General features: G+C 39.0%; 1 protein-coding gene and 1 pseudogene across 1 annotated transcript in view; one reads left to right on the top strand and one right to left on the bottom strand.

The window, feature by feature from the left end:
* Positions 1-17392, top strand: part of TMEM123 (transmembrane protein 123) — a 72456-nt gene that overhangs the window by 33165 nt on the left and 21899 nt on the right. The window lies entirely within an intron of this gene.
* LOC115867496 (synaptobrevin homolog YKT6 pseudogene) lies at positions 10626-11238 on the bottom strand (annotated as a pseudogene).

Raw genomic sequence — 17392 nt, 5'->3', positions numbered from 1 at the left:
CAGGAGTGAACAGAAGATATCTTTAGGGAGTTGCCATTAAAATGACTGTCAACTGTTTTCCGTCCTAGTGTACACTGCTCGAGTTTCAGATTCCTGGGAGAGTCTGATTGGCCTAATTTGAATCACTTGCCCACCCACTGACAGTCCCTCCAAACTACATGGAATGTGAGGGATGCATCTCTAAGGAAGAGTGGAAACTGTGACAGAAACTGAGGATCACGGGCTTCCCTGGTGGCGCAGTGTTTGGGAGTCCGCCTGCAGATGCAGGGGACACGGGTTTGTGCCTCAGTCCGGGAAGATCCCACATGCCACGGAGCGGCTGGGCCCGTGAGCCATGGCCACTGAGCCTGCGTGTCCGGAGCCTGTGCTCCGCAACGGGAGAGGCCACAACAGTGAGAGGCCCGCGTACTGCAAAAAAAAAAAAAAATGAGCATCAGGAGCTGGACAGGGAAAAAACAGTGGATGTTCACTACACCACATAGCCACAATCAGTAGTAATGATTTTGCCCGACCAGAGTACATGGCCAATAGTTATTGGTATTTCTCTTCAGAAACATCTCTTGTCAGCTTTGTATTCATATGTGAGCTGTGGGAAAAATATTATGCCACTTTGATGGAGAGGGACCATTTCTCATGAATTTCAGAGTATCATTTTCATTTATCTTTGTAAATTGTCCAGATGGCCAGGAACTTCTGATATGGAGTAAAAATATTCTAGAATCACTTTTCTTGTTTGCTTTTCATTTTTTTTTCAGGAAGCTCTTACACTAGAAGTATGTCTTGCCAGAAAGTTATCATGATAATTCTCAAAAGGTGTATGTATATTCTTCTTTTCTACATCTCAACATAGAGAAAATATTCTTTGTCTCCCTGAATGGACTGACAGATTGTTTACATTTAAAGTCTGTTTCCTTAGAACTTATACCCACCCTATTCCTTCTCTACCACTTCTACCCTTCCCCTTGTTCCTCATAGTTCTTGGGCGTGTACTACTTCAGCAGGGACCTGGGGTGGCTTCGTGAAACTAAATACAATCAAAAAGCCCAGGGAACAAGAATTAATTTAAATGTGTTCATTTAATTCAACCTTCTGCTGCAGCAGCCATTGAAAAGCAGTGGTCATTACTCTGTGCCGTGGCCACGGACCTCAGCAAGGACCACAAGGTGGCCAAGCACACTCGGTTCGTGCTGGACTAATCCCAGAGGTATATGGTTTCGCTCTGTGTGAGTCGTGTACACGTGGGACTGTCAAGGTTTCCAAGGACAAGTGGGCCCTCAAGTTCATGAGGAAAAGGGTGGGGACACACATCCGTGCCTAGAGGAAGAGGGAGGGGTTGAGCAGCTTTAAGGAAAACAGCTGCCAAGAAGTTCTGAGCCTCCTTCCCTGAGGTACATAATCCAACCTTTACAGGGAAAAAGCATATACTGTTTGGGACATTAAGCCAACTGTGAATACTAGTGTTTTTCAGCCCACTAGCTAGATATAGAGGGTGGATAAGATACATGTAGTGTGTTCCACCCACAGACTAAAGGTTGTGCAAAGAGAACTTGCAAGAAGCCAAAACCCTGCAACTTGATTCTGCAACTTAAATTGTCCCACAGTAGACAGTAATACATTCACAATTAGAAAACTTCTATTTGGTTTAGTGATATCCCAACTACCATAGAATAGCAAATAACTGCTGCATGTGCCCAGACACAAAACTTTTTATCCACAGCTTGCTGTTCAGTTAATACAAAGTTTTGTGAATGGGCATATACATCAGTTATTTGCTGTTCTATGGTAGTTGGGATATCACTAAATCAAATAGAAGTTTTCTAATTGTGAATGTATTAGCCAGCCATGGATTTTGATCAATAAGTGGGAAATGAAGCAGCCTTTGTAAACATTAAGCCACATGCTCATTCAATCTTTATCTTCATATCCTAGTAAGTAAATTTGCTTTCCGTGTTAAACAACAGCAACAAAAGGCATACCAAAATCCTTGTATACCTTTGGGTGTAAACTTTTCTGGGGTTTTACATTATTATGAAGTCAAAGACAAATTTATAACTTCCTTGAGATAGCTAAAACTTGCATAGCAACCTCTTTAAGTAGGGATAAATTATTATAAAGAAATTGATCCTGCATTATTTTCTACTCAGGACAGGGTTTTGGTTAAATACATTTTTGTTCTGTTTTAAAATCTCTTATACGTGCTTTGTCCATCTACTAGTTAGCTGCAAAGCAGCTGACCTCAGGCAGAGTTAACTCCCTTGGGAAGTCCAGTACCTAGAGATAGGGAGACAATTTTGCTTGACATTGACACTATTTAGTTAGAAGTAACTATAAGTGTTTCGGTAGATCAGTGGAAATTGATTTTGGATGTTAGATAGTAGAAACTTCTTTTACCTTGAGGAGAACATAAATATTATCAATAATATCCATTAAAATATGCATAGGGGAAGAATGGAAAATAAGGCATAGAAGTAATTCCAACCCACAGGGGTTTTATGAAGATTGGCTGAGGTAAACTGAGGAGTGTTACAATACATAATAAATTCTCTTTGGCCATTATAGCTTTTTTAAATTGTTGGCTCTTATTTTTACCAATCTGAGTTTTCATTGGCCTTTGTTTTTCTTACACAGTTAGAGGGAAAGGAATTATGATATGACCTTAAAAATCTCTGTGCCTCAGTTTTCTTCTAGTACTTCTTTATAGGGTTGCTGTGAGGATTAAGTGAGTTAATACATGTAAGGCACTTAGAACAGTGCCTGGCACATAATAAACACTATTTATATGTTAACTATTATTATTGTTAAGAACGATCCAAATACAGTGCTCAAGAGTGGAGAAGTCAGAATTCTAATAGGTTGCTATAGTAACTTAGACTCAAAGCTATAAAAATTTAGCTGACCTTCCTATCAAAGTTCAGTGATAATTCTGCTACATAAGCCTCTGGTATTCTTTTGTTATATCCACTCAGCAAATGTTCATTCTGAACCTAATGTGTCGGGCAGTGTGCCAGGTTTTGTGAGAGCTATGGAGCCCAAATGGATATAGACACTGCCCTCATGATACTTAAATAAGAACAAAAATAGCTATAATAAAAAAATATGCTAAGTATAGTAGGAACTTGCACTCAGAAGAGGGAGAGATTTACTTTCAGTTAGGAAAATCTTGAAGGAAATAGCACTTGAACTAGGTCTGAGTGGATGTGACGTTCAGAGATGGAATGAGGAAGAAACAGATTTGTCATTGGAGGACACGATGTGAGGAAAGGAGTGGGTCTGTGCTGGAAAGGTGGTCCAGGCTGTCTTTAGTTGTACCTTCCCTGTTGTAAAATGAGGGTGGAGGTGCTAAAAATGGTAGATACTGGTTGAACATAATACTGCTGCTAAGCATTTTGCAGGTATTTCACGTTTGTTACTGAATTCCACACAATAACCAGATGAGCTAAGTATTATTTTCCCTATTTTAGAGGTGAGGAAAAGTTGTATACTTAGAAAGTAACTGCACAACCATTTAAGCACAGGAGTGGTTGATGGCAAAAGCCTGGGTTTCTTTCTAACATACCTGGCTGCCTCTTCAAAATCGCAAGCGATTGGTTGACAGATAATTAAACACATTCTACCATCTTGAGAATACTAATTGATACCAATTAGAATTTTCTTCATTACCACTTCTACAGTTTCAGCAAACAGATTTTCTGCCTCCGGCGTTTCCCAGAAACCCCTGATAAGAAGGTTTGTCTTTCCCCAAGACTGTTTCTGAAAAGGTTGCTGGTGAGCATGCAGTCCGTGCAGAGTTGGATGGTCGTTCTGGCTGTAGTGACTTGGGGTCCCACATCTACAGGCTGGATCCTCTCCTTTTTCAGTATCAGATAAATAGCGTTATCTGTGTGATCAAGTTCAAACTCAGAATGGAATTCAGGGACTCTGTGCCTTGGCTCCATTCACTTCCTGGCTTTGTTTCCAGATCTATAAAATAGCAGTAAAAATACTTTTATATGCTTCAAGGTTTATTGTGGGATAAGATAAAATTTAGTACATGGAATACTTCGTAAACTATTCACTGCCTTATAAATATTGTTTCTATAATCATAGGCTTGTGAAACAGTTACATCCTCAGAGGATACATAGGGGTCTTTGTTCCTACACTTGAGTGGCTTCAGATGGCTTATTTTAGCTTCTCCTTTTTTCTAACAGACTCAACTGTCATGTCTTTGTATTGTCATTATGCTTCCCTCCAACAGCCCACTCCTCTCTCAATTTGCTTTTAATCAGCAGTCAACTAGGAAACCACATAATAGAACTTGCTGGCACTATGTCTAAAATTAAAGAAATTTTGTTCTTCTCTTTAACAATTGGCTTAAAATTTCATATTAATTTTTTAAATCTTATCAGTTTCTAAGCATTTTTAGAAATTAATAATGCATGCACTTAATCTTTCAAACAATGCAAAAGCATATAAAATAAAAAAGATCTGATCCCATCCTCCCTTTCCTTCCCAACAACTCCCTAGAAATAATCACTATTTACTGGTATGAATATATGAGATAAGCACATAATGGTCTGCAACTTACTTTTTGACCAAACTGTTGAGCTTTTAGTGTCAGTACATTATTGGTTATTGCTACGTAATAGAACCCCAGAACTTAGTGGTTTGACTATATTTATTACCTGAGTTCCTGTGAGTCAGGAGTTCAGTAGCGGCTTAACTGGGCACTTAGCTGGAGGTAGATTGAGGTTGCAGTACTGGAGGCTTGAGTGGGGCTGAAGGCTTTACTTCTAAGGTGAAAAAACTCACAGACAGGCTGTTGGCAGGAGGCCTCAGTTCCTCTCTCTATAGGGTTGCTTGAGGATCTTCACAACATGGTAGCAGGCTTCCCCAAGAATGAGCCATCTTAGAGATTCACTAGATCCTAGAGAGAGCCAAGTAGAAGCAATCCTTTTTCTGACCTAGCCTCCGAAGTTACATCATTTTGCCATATTCTTTGTTGGAAGCAAGTTTCTAAGTTAGGTCCACATACAAGGGAAGTGAAATTAGACTTCACCTTTTGAAGAGAGGCATATCAAAGAATTTGTGGATATGTTTTAAACCACCAGAGTATGTATAGCTCTCTCATTCATTTTCATGTTTGTGTTACGTTCCATAGTATGGAGGTACCATAATTTCTTTAACCATGCCCCCATTAGTAGATACTGTTACTCATCTAAACAGTGCTTCAGTGAATACGCACATACACCTTTACCAACTTGAGCTAGAATTTAGCCAGATACGTAAAAGTAGTTGTTGGGTTCTGAAGGTGGGCCAAAGGGGATGGATCCCTTAAAACTAAAGAGCTGGAATGCATGAAGGCATGTTTTGCCTTTCAGCTGTGTTCTGGCTAGATGGTTCAGAAAGATATTGGAGTTAGTCATTTCATGTAATCAGACTCATACAAACAGAAAACATCTCAAAATATTCTTGGTATTAAAAACAAGTTTAATACTATGAGAAATGTGTGAATTAGGGGTATAGATGTCAACATGAGTGAAATTTATTAATGTAATATTGAGTAAAAAAAACAAGAACAGAAAAATATATAGCATGATGCTAGTTATATAAAATTTAAATGTGAAAAACAGTATTTTGTTGCTTAGAAATAGTGTACAGTAAAAATACAAAGAAATCTATGATAAATTCAGGGTAGTGGTTACTTGGAATGGACTGCAGTTGAGGAGGTACACACTTTTAGGGGGTTTCTTAATTGGCAGTTTTATTTCTTTATCAGAATAATGAGGACACAGATGTTGGTATTATTCTTTGTACTTTTTTGGTACATCTACAGTTATCACAATGAAAATTATGAGAGGCTCTTGATTTTTAAATTCTGAGCTCTTATTTTAGCTTCAACTTTTGGTATTAAGTATATACATTTGTTTATTGATGGTGATTTTAGTGCAGTGAAGATAGTCAAAAATTAATTAATTTTTAGGTAAAGTTAATATCTAAAGTAAATACAGTAGGCTCTGGGATTCAGGTGGATTTTCATCAGGAGACAATGAGCAAATCAATGAAAAGATTACCAGGCTCGGAGGAGTCCAACGACCTGTGTTATGGTCTGTTCACCACCATGTCTGACAGCGATTTGGAGCATTTAGTTAACTTGAGTCACAGTTTTCTCATCTGTAAATTGCAGGGAGCAAACCCACTTCTTGGTGCTATTATACAGATCACATGAAATTTTTTAAAAATTAAAAATATGAAAAGCACCTAGTCCAGTTACTGGTGCAGCAGATGTTCATTATTTTCTTCCTACTCCCACAGATTACTGCCATCATGATTCTGGTACCATGTCTAGCATTTAAGCAAGTATGTATTTTTGGTAATTATGTAAAGTTTGCATTTTTCTTTTGTCATGTAAGAAAAAATGTTCAGTATTAAATATTCGAATGCCTTTATACAATGAGTTAAAATTATTTAATAGTGGATTATAAACTGTACAGTTGTCATCTCTAGGGATTTCTTTTTGCTGACATTTGAGCAGACAGTTTTTTTGCTGACTGAATATCTCTTTGTTGTGTTGCTTTGAGCTCGTTAACGACCAAATTCTTATGTGGCAGCTGCACATTACACATGCTTATTCTCCGTGTTCAGACCATAAATCTTCTGTGACTGAGTGACAACACCACCTGCAGAGTCTTTTGATGTTGCAGATATAGCACTAATAATGTTATTTCAGACCTGTTTTCTCATACATTTTAGCGCTACTGGGACAATGAAATGATATTTCAGGATATGAGAAGTTATTGTTATTGTTTTTTGTGTATTTTACAATGGAGACAGACTGGTAATATTTGCTATATGTAGGATTGTAGAACATGGAACAGCAAGAGTATTCGGTATATACCCAGCTGAGGTTTGTTAAATACTTAGAGTAACTCTGAGTATGTTATCATTTTTTCTCCCTAAAATCTATTTTCTAGCTTATTCTTATCTAACAACATGTTGAAGGTCAACACTGGGGCAATGACACACTCACCCATCCCAACCAAAGCTTTTTGTTTTGGTGGCACTACTTTTTGTGACTGGCAACGGAACACAGTGCTTGAAAGCAGAGGCTCAGTTCACGTCCTGGCTCCTCCCCTTACTAGTTTGTTCTCAAGTCACTGAACCTCTCTGTACCTCAGTTTCATCTGTAAAATGGGGATGACCATAACATCTGCCTCTCGGGGTAATTATGAAGATTGCTAATATTTACAATATATTAGAGCAGTGTCTGGATCAGAATGAGGACTGTTTAAAGATTCATTAAATAAACACATCAAATAAATATAGCAGACAGACAGCTGTAGAGCATAGAGCACACAGGACTGGGCTTGGCTCTGTGGACTCATCCCAGATTGGATCTGTCCCCAAACAGTAAAAGACACTGTCCTTTCAGTCAAATTAGTTATACAAGCTAATAAGGATAAGGAGGAATATAAAGTATCAGCAGATGATGCCTTCCCTTTGGCTTAACCAAACCAGAAGCCTAGGGGTTAAGGGAACCTATGTCATTTTTTAGGGCAGAGGGCTGGTGGGTCAAGGGTAGGGAGGGATCTAGAGGGACAAACAAAATATCCATCACAGTTTCTAAGACAAAGTGCATATTTATATATAGTGCATATATGATATGTAGATATGTGCATATTTCTATATAAATTTTCCATTATCTTCCAATATATTTTCTAAGTTTCTACAGAAAGAAGTGTGATCTCGGCATGTAACTGGAATGAAAAAGTCTCACAGTCACTTAAAGTGTATTTACAGCATTACTACTTCCTGGCTTAAACAAAGGAGGAACACAGTTCATTTTCCACTTAATTCAGAAAAGCCATTCCAAGCATGGTAGGAAATGTTAAAGAGCTGATAGAATTGATACTACTACCTCCGAGGTAGAAGTGCTGGCAAAACTATCCCCCAGTCTTTATGCCATATGCTTCTAATCTGCACCAATAATTCCTGTTCATAAATAGATATATTGAATTCTCTTTTTAGAGTAATAAATCTATGCCTAAACCAGTTTTTTCATTTTTCTTCTACTAGAGTACCATTGTGCTCACTCTGATGTTCACGTCTTCAATGGGAGGTAAAGCTGATATGGAATTTTCTGAATAAGAAAAGTGGTTAAAAGAACACTTCAAAAGAAACCATTGTCTAACAGACTGGACACACATTGTCCTGGGGAGTTGAGGTAGCTGAGAGATGATGAATGAACAGGCTTTAATTCTCTTGGTGATTTGTTGCTAGAGGACCATTTTAAATTTCTTCCCTGGAGCCTTGAGAAGGTTGCGCACTTGCCTCACAGCATTGGGTTAATTCTGTGTTCAGGTACACAAGGGACCTGATTAACCCTGGTTTGACAATTAGTTGTTGGTAGCTAATAACTAATTATTCAGGACATGAGGAAACACATTTTTGTAACCTTCCCTCCCCCTCCAAAAACAATATATTCAATAAATTCACATAGGGGAACTTTAGCCTGCCTATGGTTGGGAGCCAATTTTGTTTGCCCGACTTTTGAACCTTTGAATTTAATGAGGGGTTGCTGACACTTTCTCCCATTCAACAGCTAGGAATTTAGTTTTCCCAGATTTGCAAATCAGGATCAACTTTACCCAAAACACTGTGTGGGAGGTGGAATTCTAAGATGACCCCCCCAGTGACCCTCACCCTTTGTCTTATTCCCTCACCTGTGAATATGAGACATCATTCCTGTGATTATGTTATCTTACCTGGCAGAGGGGTTTTTGCAGATGTACTTAAGGTTAGTAATCAGTTGACCTTAAGACAAACTATTGAGTGGGCCTAGCATAATCATATGAGCCCTTTAAAAGCAAAGAGTTTTCTCTGGCTGGTGGCAGAAGTGGAAGTCGGAGAGATTTGAAGCGTGAGAAGGACATGCTGCTGTTGGCTTTGAAGACAGAGGGGCCACATGAATACAGGTGGCCTTTAAGAGCATGGAGTGGCCCCAGCTGAGACAGTAAGAAAATGGGACCCTCATGCAAGGACCTGGATACTATCAGCAGCCTAAATGATCTTGGAAGCAGGTTTTTTCCCAGAGCCTCCAGATAAGAGCCAAGCGTAGCCACACCTTGATTTCAGCCTTCATGAGACCCTGAGCAGAGACCCAGCTGAGCCGTCCATTCGTACTTATGACCTCCACAACTGGAAGCTTATAAATGGTGTTTTAAGTGACTACATGTGTGGCCTAGAAGTATATTTTGCGACTAGTTTATCTTGAAAGGAATACCGAGGAGTTATACTACTCTAAGCTATAAGTGCTATGGGTACTTTCCCGAGAAAAAAGTTGATGGCCAGGGTGAGTGTTTGCTTAGGATACAGTTACTTCAGTAATGGTGTGAAAAACCACACATTCTTCTGTTAGGGAACAGTCTGCTGCTGGTATGTAATTTTTATGTGTTTGGTTCTTACAGGAAGGAGCTTTTACAAACCATTAACATTTATTAAACAAACCCACAACCTGTGACAGAAATCAGTGAAGTTTTTCTGTGAAGGGCCACATGGTAAATACTTGTGGCTTTGGGGCCCATATGGTCTCCATCGCAACTATAATCAATTCTGTCCTGGCATCACAGCAGACACAGACAATATTTGAGTGAATGAGTGTAGCTGTGTGCCAGGAAAACTTTATTTATGGTCATAATTTGGCTTGTGTTATCAGTGTCTTATCTCTGGGTTTTTTTTCTTTTTACTCATGGTTGGTAGGTACTAGTTATTCCTTTAATTTATCACAACTGATTTCTGCCCTCATTCGTAGCTTTTCCTGACTTGAATTTACAAGAAACCTCCCCCACCAAAAAAAGTCTCTTTACTGAATTATCTTATAATCTTGAGCATGTTTTTTGTTTTTTTGTTTTGCGGTACGCGGGCCTCCCACTGCTGTGGCCTCTCCCGTTGCGGAGCACAGGCTCCGGACGCGCAGGCTCACCGGCCATGGCTCACGGGCCCAGCCGCTCCGCGGCATGTGGGATCTTCCCGGACCGGGGCACGAACCCGCATCCCCTGCATTGGCAGGCGGACTCTCAACCACTGCACCACCAGGGAAGCCCTTGAGCATGTTTTTAAGTGACAAAATTGGTAGGAGAAGGACTATGGAATCTGTTTTATTACATAAGCATAGTGTATAAAACTTAATTTTAAAAGAGGCAAAGGTCATTCCTTTTATTTATTGAGGTATAATTGATGTGAAACTTTATATTAGTTTCAGGCATATAGCATAATGATTTGATAATCGTGTATACTGGCAAAATGATAAGCCTAGTTAACATCCAACACTACACATAGTTACAAAATTTTTCTTTCTTGTGATGAGAACTTTTAAGATTTATTCTGTTAGTAACTTTTTTTTTTTTAAACGGGAGTCACTGAGGTTTATGGTTTCATTTGGCCCCAAAAATACACTTTTAGGGGGCCTCAAATTACTAGACATGTGAATTTGAACGTTCCCCACCGCCAGGTCCCTTCCACCCTTCGGTTCCTCCCAGGAGCTCCAAAGCCAAAGTTGAGTCTGTCCCCCTCGGGTCGTTCCACAGCCGCTCTGCTTCCTGGGGGCTGCAGTTGCGACGTGAATGACGGTGACGTTCCAGCTCAGGGGCCTCTGCCAGCTGCTGTCACATGATTGCACAGCACGAGTTTTGTTTCCAGGCCGTTTTATAGAAGGCTTTAGACTGTATTCCCAGCACTTCAGATTTGGACACCAGGTCATCTAGCTTCTCGCCTCGCTCTAACAAAGACTCCGCGGTGTTGTGCAGGATGATTTTGGTCTCATCTAGTTCAGCCTGCACTTTAGTCATTGGGTCAGCTTCTCGGAGGTTCTGGTATCTACTGAGGTGACCGTCCAGGCCTGCATACTGGATGGTATTGGGGAATCCAACTGGCCAGTCTGGCCTTTCGACCTGCTTGGAAAATTCGTCTAGTACCTTCTCCAGCAAGGTAAACGCCACCCAGGATGGGTATTCACTGTCAGCAATGACCACTCCCACCAGACTGTCGCTTCTCACTTAGACATGGCACAGATATTCTTGTTCTTTGACAGAAGCTCTGCTGCCTTTTGAAGAGCGCTCCACAGTCAGTTGACTTGTGAAGGTCATGAATTCCTGAACGCTGGACCTCTGGAAGAAGCTGAAGGAGGACACGTCGTACGCAGCTTTGAGCGGCACCGCCTTGGCATCGCCTTTGTACGGGACGCTGAGGCTGTACAGCTTCATGGCGCCGTGCCCTCGAGCCAGCTTCCCGCCTGGCCGCGGGACCAGCTTGCAGGGAGCAGCATGGCACTGCCCCTCGAGACCGCCATCAGCTGCTGACGGGTCGGCCACTCTCTTAGTAACTTAAATATGCAGTACAGTATTAACTATAGTCGCCAGTCTGTACATTACATCCCCTGACTTACTTATTGTATAACTGAAAGTTTGTACCTTTTGTCCTCTTCATCCTTTTCACCCACCACCCCTGCCCCGCCACGCCCTAGCTTCTCCACATTTGACAGCCGCCTATCTGTGAGCTCAGTTTTTTCTTTTGATTCCACATAAAAGTGACATCGTACAGTATTTTTCTTCCTCTGACTTATTTCACTTAGCATAATGCACTCAAGGTCCATTCCTGTTGTCACAAATGGCAAGATTCCTTTTTTTTTTAATGGCTGAGCAATATTCCACTGTGTGCGCGTGCGCGTGTGCGTGTGTGTCTGTGTCACATCTTTATCCATTCACTCATCAAAGGCCACTTAGGTTACATATCTTGGCTGTTGTACATAATGCTGAACTGAACATGGCAGTGTATATATATATATATATATATATATATATATATATATACACACACACATATCTTTTCAACTTAGTGTTTTCATTTGGGGGGGGGGCGCTGGAATAAATACCCAGGGGTGGATTGCTGTATCATACAGTAGGTCTATCTTGAGGAACCTCCAAACTGTTTTCCATAGTGGCTGCACCAATTTACATTCTCACCCAGAGAGCACAAGGATTCCCTTTTCTTCATATCTTTCCTAAGACTTGTTATTTTTTGTCTTTTTGATAATAGCCATTCTAACAGTTAGGAGGTGATATCTCATTGTCTCTCTGATTTGCATTTTCCTGATGATTAGTGATGTTGAACACTTTTCATATGTCTGTTGTATGTCTTCTTTGGGAAAATGTCTATTCAGATTCTGTGCCTATTTTTTAAATGAAATTACTGGTTTTCTTGCTATTGAGTTATATGACTTCTTTATATAATTTGGATACTAACCCCTTAACAGATACATGATTTACAGATATTTTCTCCCATTCAGTAGGTTGCCTTTTCATTTTGTTGATGGTTTCGTTTGCTGTGCAGAAGCATCTTAGTTTGATGTAGTCCCACTTGTTTATTTTTGCTTTTGTTGTCTCTGCTTTTGGTGTCAATCCCAAAAGTCATAGCCAAGACTTAAGGACTTTACCACCTATTTTTTTTTAGATGTTTTATGGTTTCAGGTCTTACATTAGGTACTATTAAGTCCTTACCCCATTTGGAATTAATGCTTTGTGTGTGGTGTAAGATAGCGGTTCAGTTTCATTCTGTTGCATATGGCTGTCCGGTTTTCCCATCTCCATTTATTGAAGAGATTGTTCTTTCCCCCATTGTATATTCTTGGCTTCTTTGTCATAAATTAATTGACCATACATGTGTGGTTTCTGGGCTCTCTGTTCTGTTCTGTTGATATATATGTCTATTTTTATGCCAATACCATACTGTTTTGATTACTATAGCTCTGTAATTATAGCTTAAATTTAGAAAGTGTGATGCCTCCATCTTCGTTTTTATTTCTCAAGATTGCTTTGGCTACTCAGGGACTTTTGTGATTCCATACAAATTTTAGGATCATTTGTTCAATTTCTATGAAAAATACCATTGGAATTTTTATAGAGATTGCATGGACTCTGTAGATTGCTTTGGATGGTGTGGATATTTTAACAATGTTCTTCTAATTCATGATCACAGAATATTTTTCCATTTATTTGTGTCTTCTTTAATTCCTTACATCAATGTCTTATAGTTTTCAGTATACAGGTCCATTACCTACTCGGTTAAATTTTTTCCTAGGTATTTTATTCTCTTTCATGCAGTTGTAAATGGGATTGGTTTCTTAATTTCTCTTTGTGATAGTTTGTTATTAGTGTATAGAAACGCAGTAGATTTTTGTATATTGATTTTGTATCCTGAAACTTTATTGAATTTGTTTATTCTAACACTTTCTTTGTGGAGTCTTTAGGGTTTTCTATTTATAATACCATGTTATTTGCAAATACTGACAATTTTACTTCTTTCTCTCTAATTTGGATGCCTTTTATTTCTTTTTTTTTTTTTAGAAGATGTTGGGGGTAGGAGTTTATTAATTTATTTATTTTTGCTCTGTTGGGTCTTCGTTTCTGTGTGAGAGCTTTCTCTAGTTGTGGCAAGTGGGGGCCACTCTTCATCGTGGTGCGTGAGCTTCTCACTGTCGTGGCCTCTCTTGTTGCAGAGCACAGGCTCCAGACGCGCAGGCTCAGTAGTTGTGGCTCACGGGCCTAGTTGCTCCGCGGAATGTGGGATCCTCCCAGACCAGGGCTCAAACCCGTGTCCCCTGCATTAGCAGGCAGATTCTCAACCACTGCGCCACCAGTGGAAGCCCCTATTTCTTTTTCTTGCCTAATTGTTCGGGCTAGGACTTCCAATACTGTGTTGAATAAAAGTGGTGAGAATGGGCATACTTGTCTTGTTCCTGATTTTACAGGAAAAGCTTTCAGCTTTTCACCATTGAGTATGATGTTAGCTGTGGGCTTATCATATATGGCCTCTATTATGTTGAGGTACATTCCTTCGGTACCCACTTTGCAGAGAATTTTTATCATAAATGTTGAATTTTCCTAAATGCTTTTCCTGCATCTAATGAGATAATCATATGGTTTTTATCCTTCATTTTGTTAATGTGGTATATAACATTGATTTGCAGATGTTGAACCATCCTTGCATCACTGGAATAAATCCCACTGGATTATGGTGTATGATTCTTTTCATGTATTGATGAATCCAGTTTGCTAATATTTTGTTGAGGATTTTTGCATCCATATTCATCAGGGGTATTGGCCTGTAATTTTCTTTTGTTGTGGCATCCTTGTCTGATTTTGGTATCAAGGTAATGCTGACCTCTTAAAATTACTTTTGAAGTCTTATCTCTTCTGTTTTTTTGGAAGAGTTTTGAGAAGGATTGGTATTAATTCTTGAATATTTGGCAGAATTGACCAGTGAAGCTGTCTTATCCTGGACTTCTGTTTGCTAGGAGGTTTTTCTTTTGTTTTGTTTTTAGGTTTTTTTTTTTTTTCTATTTTGTTTTATTTATTTTTTTATACAGCAGGTTCTTATTAGTCATCAGTTTTATACACATCAGTGTATACATGTCAATCCCAATTGCCCAATTCAGCACACCACCATCCCCAGCCCCCCACGGCTTTCCCCACTTGGTGTCCATACATTTGTTCTCTACATCTGTGTCTCAACTTCTGCCCTGCAAACCAGTTCATCTGTACCATTTTTCTAGGTTCCATATACATGCCTTAATATGCGATATTTGTTTTTCTCTTTCTGACTTAATTCACTCTGTATGACAGTCTCTAGATCCATCCATGTCTCAACAAAGGACTCAATTTCGTTCCTTTTTCTGGCTGAGTAATATTCCATTGTATATATGTGCCACATCTTCTTTATCCATTCATCTGTTGTTGGGGATTTAGATTGCTTCCATGACCTGGCTGTTGTAAATAGTGCTGCAATGAACATTGGGGTTGCATGTGTCTTTTTCAATTACGGTTTTCTCTTGGTATATGCCCAGTAGTGGGATTGCTGGATCATATGGTAATTCTATTTTTAGTTTTTTAAGGAACCTCCATACTCTTCTCCATAGTGGGTGTATCAATTTACATTCCCACCAACAGTGCAAGAGAGTTCCCTTTTCTCCACACCCTCTCCAGCATTTGTTGTTTGTACATTTTCTGATGATGCCCATTCTAACTGGTGTGAGGTGAAACCTCACTGTAGTTTTGATTTGCATTTCTCTAATAATTAGTGATATTGACCAGCTTTTCATGTGCTTCTTGGCCATCTGTATGTCTTCTTTGGAGAAATGTCTATTTAGGTCTTCTGCCCATTTTGGATTGGGTTGTTTCTTTAATATTGAGCTGCATGAGCTGTTTATATATTTTGGAGATTAATCCTTTGTCCGTTGATTCATTTGCAAATATTTTCTCGCATTCTGAGGGTTGTCTTTAAGTCTTGTTTATGGTTTCCTTTGCTGTGCAAAAGCTTTTAAGTTTCATTAGGTCCCCTTTGTTTATTTTTGTTTTTATTTCCATTACTCTAGGAGGTGGATCAAAAAAGATCTTGCTGTCATTTATGTCAAAGAGTGTTCTTCCTATGTTTTCCTCTAAGAGTTTTATAGTGTCCGGTCGTACATTTAGGTCTCGAATCCATTTTGAGTTTATTTTTGTGTATGGTGTTAAGCAGTGTTCTAATTTCATTCTTTTACATGTAGCTGCCCAGTTTTCCCAGCACCACTTATTGAAGAGACTGTCTTTTCTCCATTGTATATCCTTGCCTCCTTTGTCATAGATTAGTTGACCATAGGTGTGTGGGTTTATCTCTGGGCTTTCTATCTTGTTCCACTGATCTATGTTTCTGTTTTTGTGCCAGTACCTTATTGTCTTGATTACTGTAGCTTTGTGGTACAGTGTGAAGTCAGGGAGTCTGATTCCTCCAGCTCCGTTTTTTCCCTCAAGACTGCTTTGGCTCTTCGGGGTCTTTTGTGTCTCCATACAAATTTTAAGATTTTTTGTTCTAGTTATGTAAAAAATGCCATTGGTAATTTGATAGGGATTGCATTGAATCTGTAGATTGCTTTGGGTAGTACAGTCATTTTCACAATATTGATTCTTCCAATCCAAGAACATGGTATATCTCTCCATCTGTTGGTATCATCTTTAATTTCTTTCATCAGTGTCTTATAGTGTTCTGCATACAGGTCTTTTGTCTCCCTAGGTAGGTTTATTCCTAGGTATTTTATTCTTTTTGTTGCAGTGGTAAATGGGAGTGTTTCCTTAATTTCTCTTTCAGATTTTTCATCATTAGTGTGTAGGAATGCAAGAGATTTCTTGGCATTAATTTTGTATCCTGCAACTTTATCAATTGATTAGCTCTAGTAGTTTACTGGTGGCATTTTCAGGATTCTCTATGTATAGTATCGTGTCATCTGCAAACAGTGACCAATTTGTAATCCTTTTATTTCTTTTTCTTCCCTGATTGCCGTGGCTAGGACTTCCAAAACTATGTTGAATAATAGTGGGGAGAGTGGATATCCTTGCCTTTTTCCTGACCTTAGAGGAAATGCTTTCAGTTTTTCACCTTTGAGAATGATGTTTGCTGTGGCTTTGTTGTATATGGCCTTTATTATGTTGAGGTAGGTTCCCTCTATGCCCACTTTCTGGAGAGTTTTTATCATAAATGGTGTCGAATTTTGTCAAAAGCTTTTTCTGCATCTACTGAGATGATCATATGGTTTTTATTCTTCAATTTGTTAATGTGGTGTATCACATTGATTGATTTGCCTATATTGAGGAATCCTTGCATCCCTGGGATAAATCCCTCTTGACTGTGGTGTATGATCCTTTTAATGTGTTGTTGGATTCTGTTTGCTAGTATTTTGTAGAGGATTTTTGCATCTATATTCATCAGTGATATTCTGTAATTTTCTTTTTTTGTAGTACCTTTGTATGGTTTTGGTATCAGGATGATGGTGGCCTCATACAATGAGTTTGGGAGTGTTCCTTCCTCTGCAATTTTTTGGAAGACTTTGAGAAGAATGGGTGTTAGCTCTTCTCTAAATGTTTGATAGAATTCATCTGTGAAGCCATCTGGTCCTGGACTTTTGTTTGTTGGAAGATTTTTAATCACAGTTTCAGTTTCATTACTTGTGATTAGTCTGTGTATATTTTCTATTTCTTCGTGGTTCAGTCTTGGAAGGTTATACTTTTCTAAGAATTTGTCCATTTCTTCCAGGTTGTCCATTTTATTGGCCTGGAGTTGCTTGTAGTAGTCTCTTAGGATGCTTTGTATTTCTGCGGTGTCTGTTGTAACTTCTCCTTTTTCATTTCTAATTTTATTGATTTCAGTCCTCTCCCTCTTTTTCTTCATGAGTCTAACTAATGGTTTATCAATTTGTTTATCTTCTCAAAGAACCAGCTTTTAGTTTTATTGATCTTTGCTATTGTTTTCTTTGTTTCTATTTCATTTATTTCTTCTCTGATCTTCATTATTTCTTTCCTTCTGCTAACTTTGGGTTTTGTTTGTTCTTCT

This window comes from Globicephala melas, chromosome 8 (assembly GCF_963455315.2).
Source record: "Globicephala melas chromosome 8, mGloMel1.2, whole genome shotgun sequence".
Lineage (NCBI taxonomy): Eukaryota > Metazoa > Chordata > Mammalia > Artiodactyla > Delphinidae > Globicephala > Globicephala melas.
The sequence above is the reverse complement of the archived record's forward strand: the minus strand, read 5'-3'. Positions and strand labels throughout refer to the sequence as shown.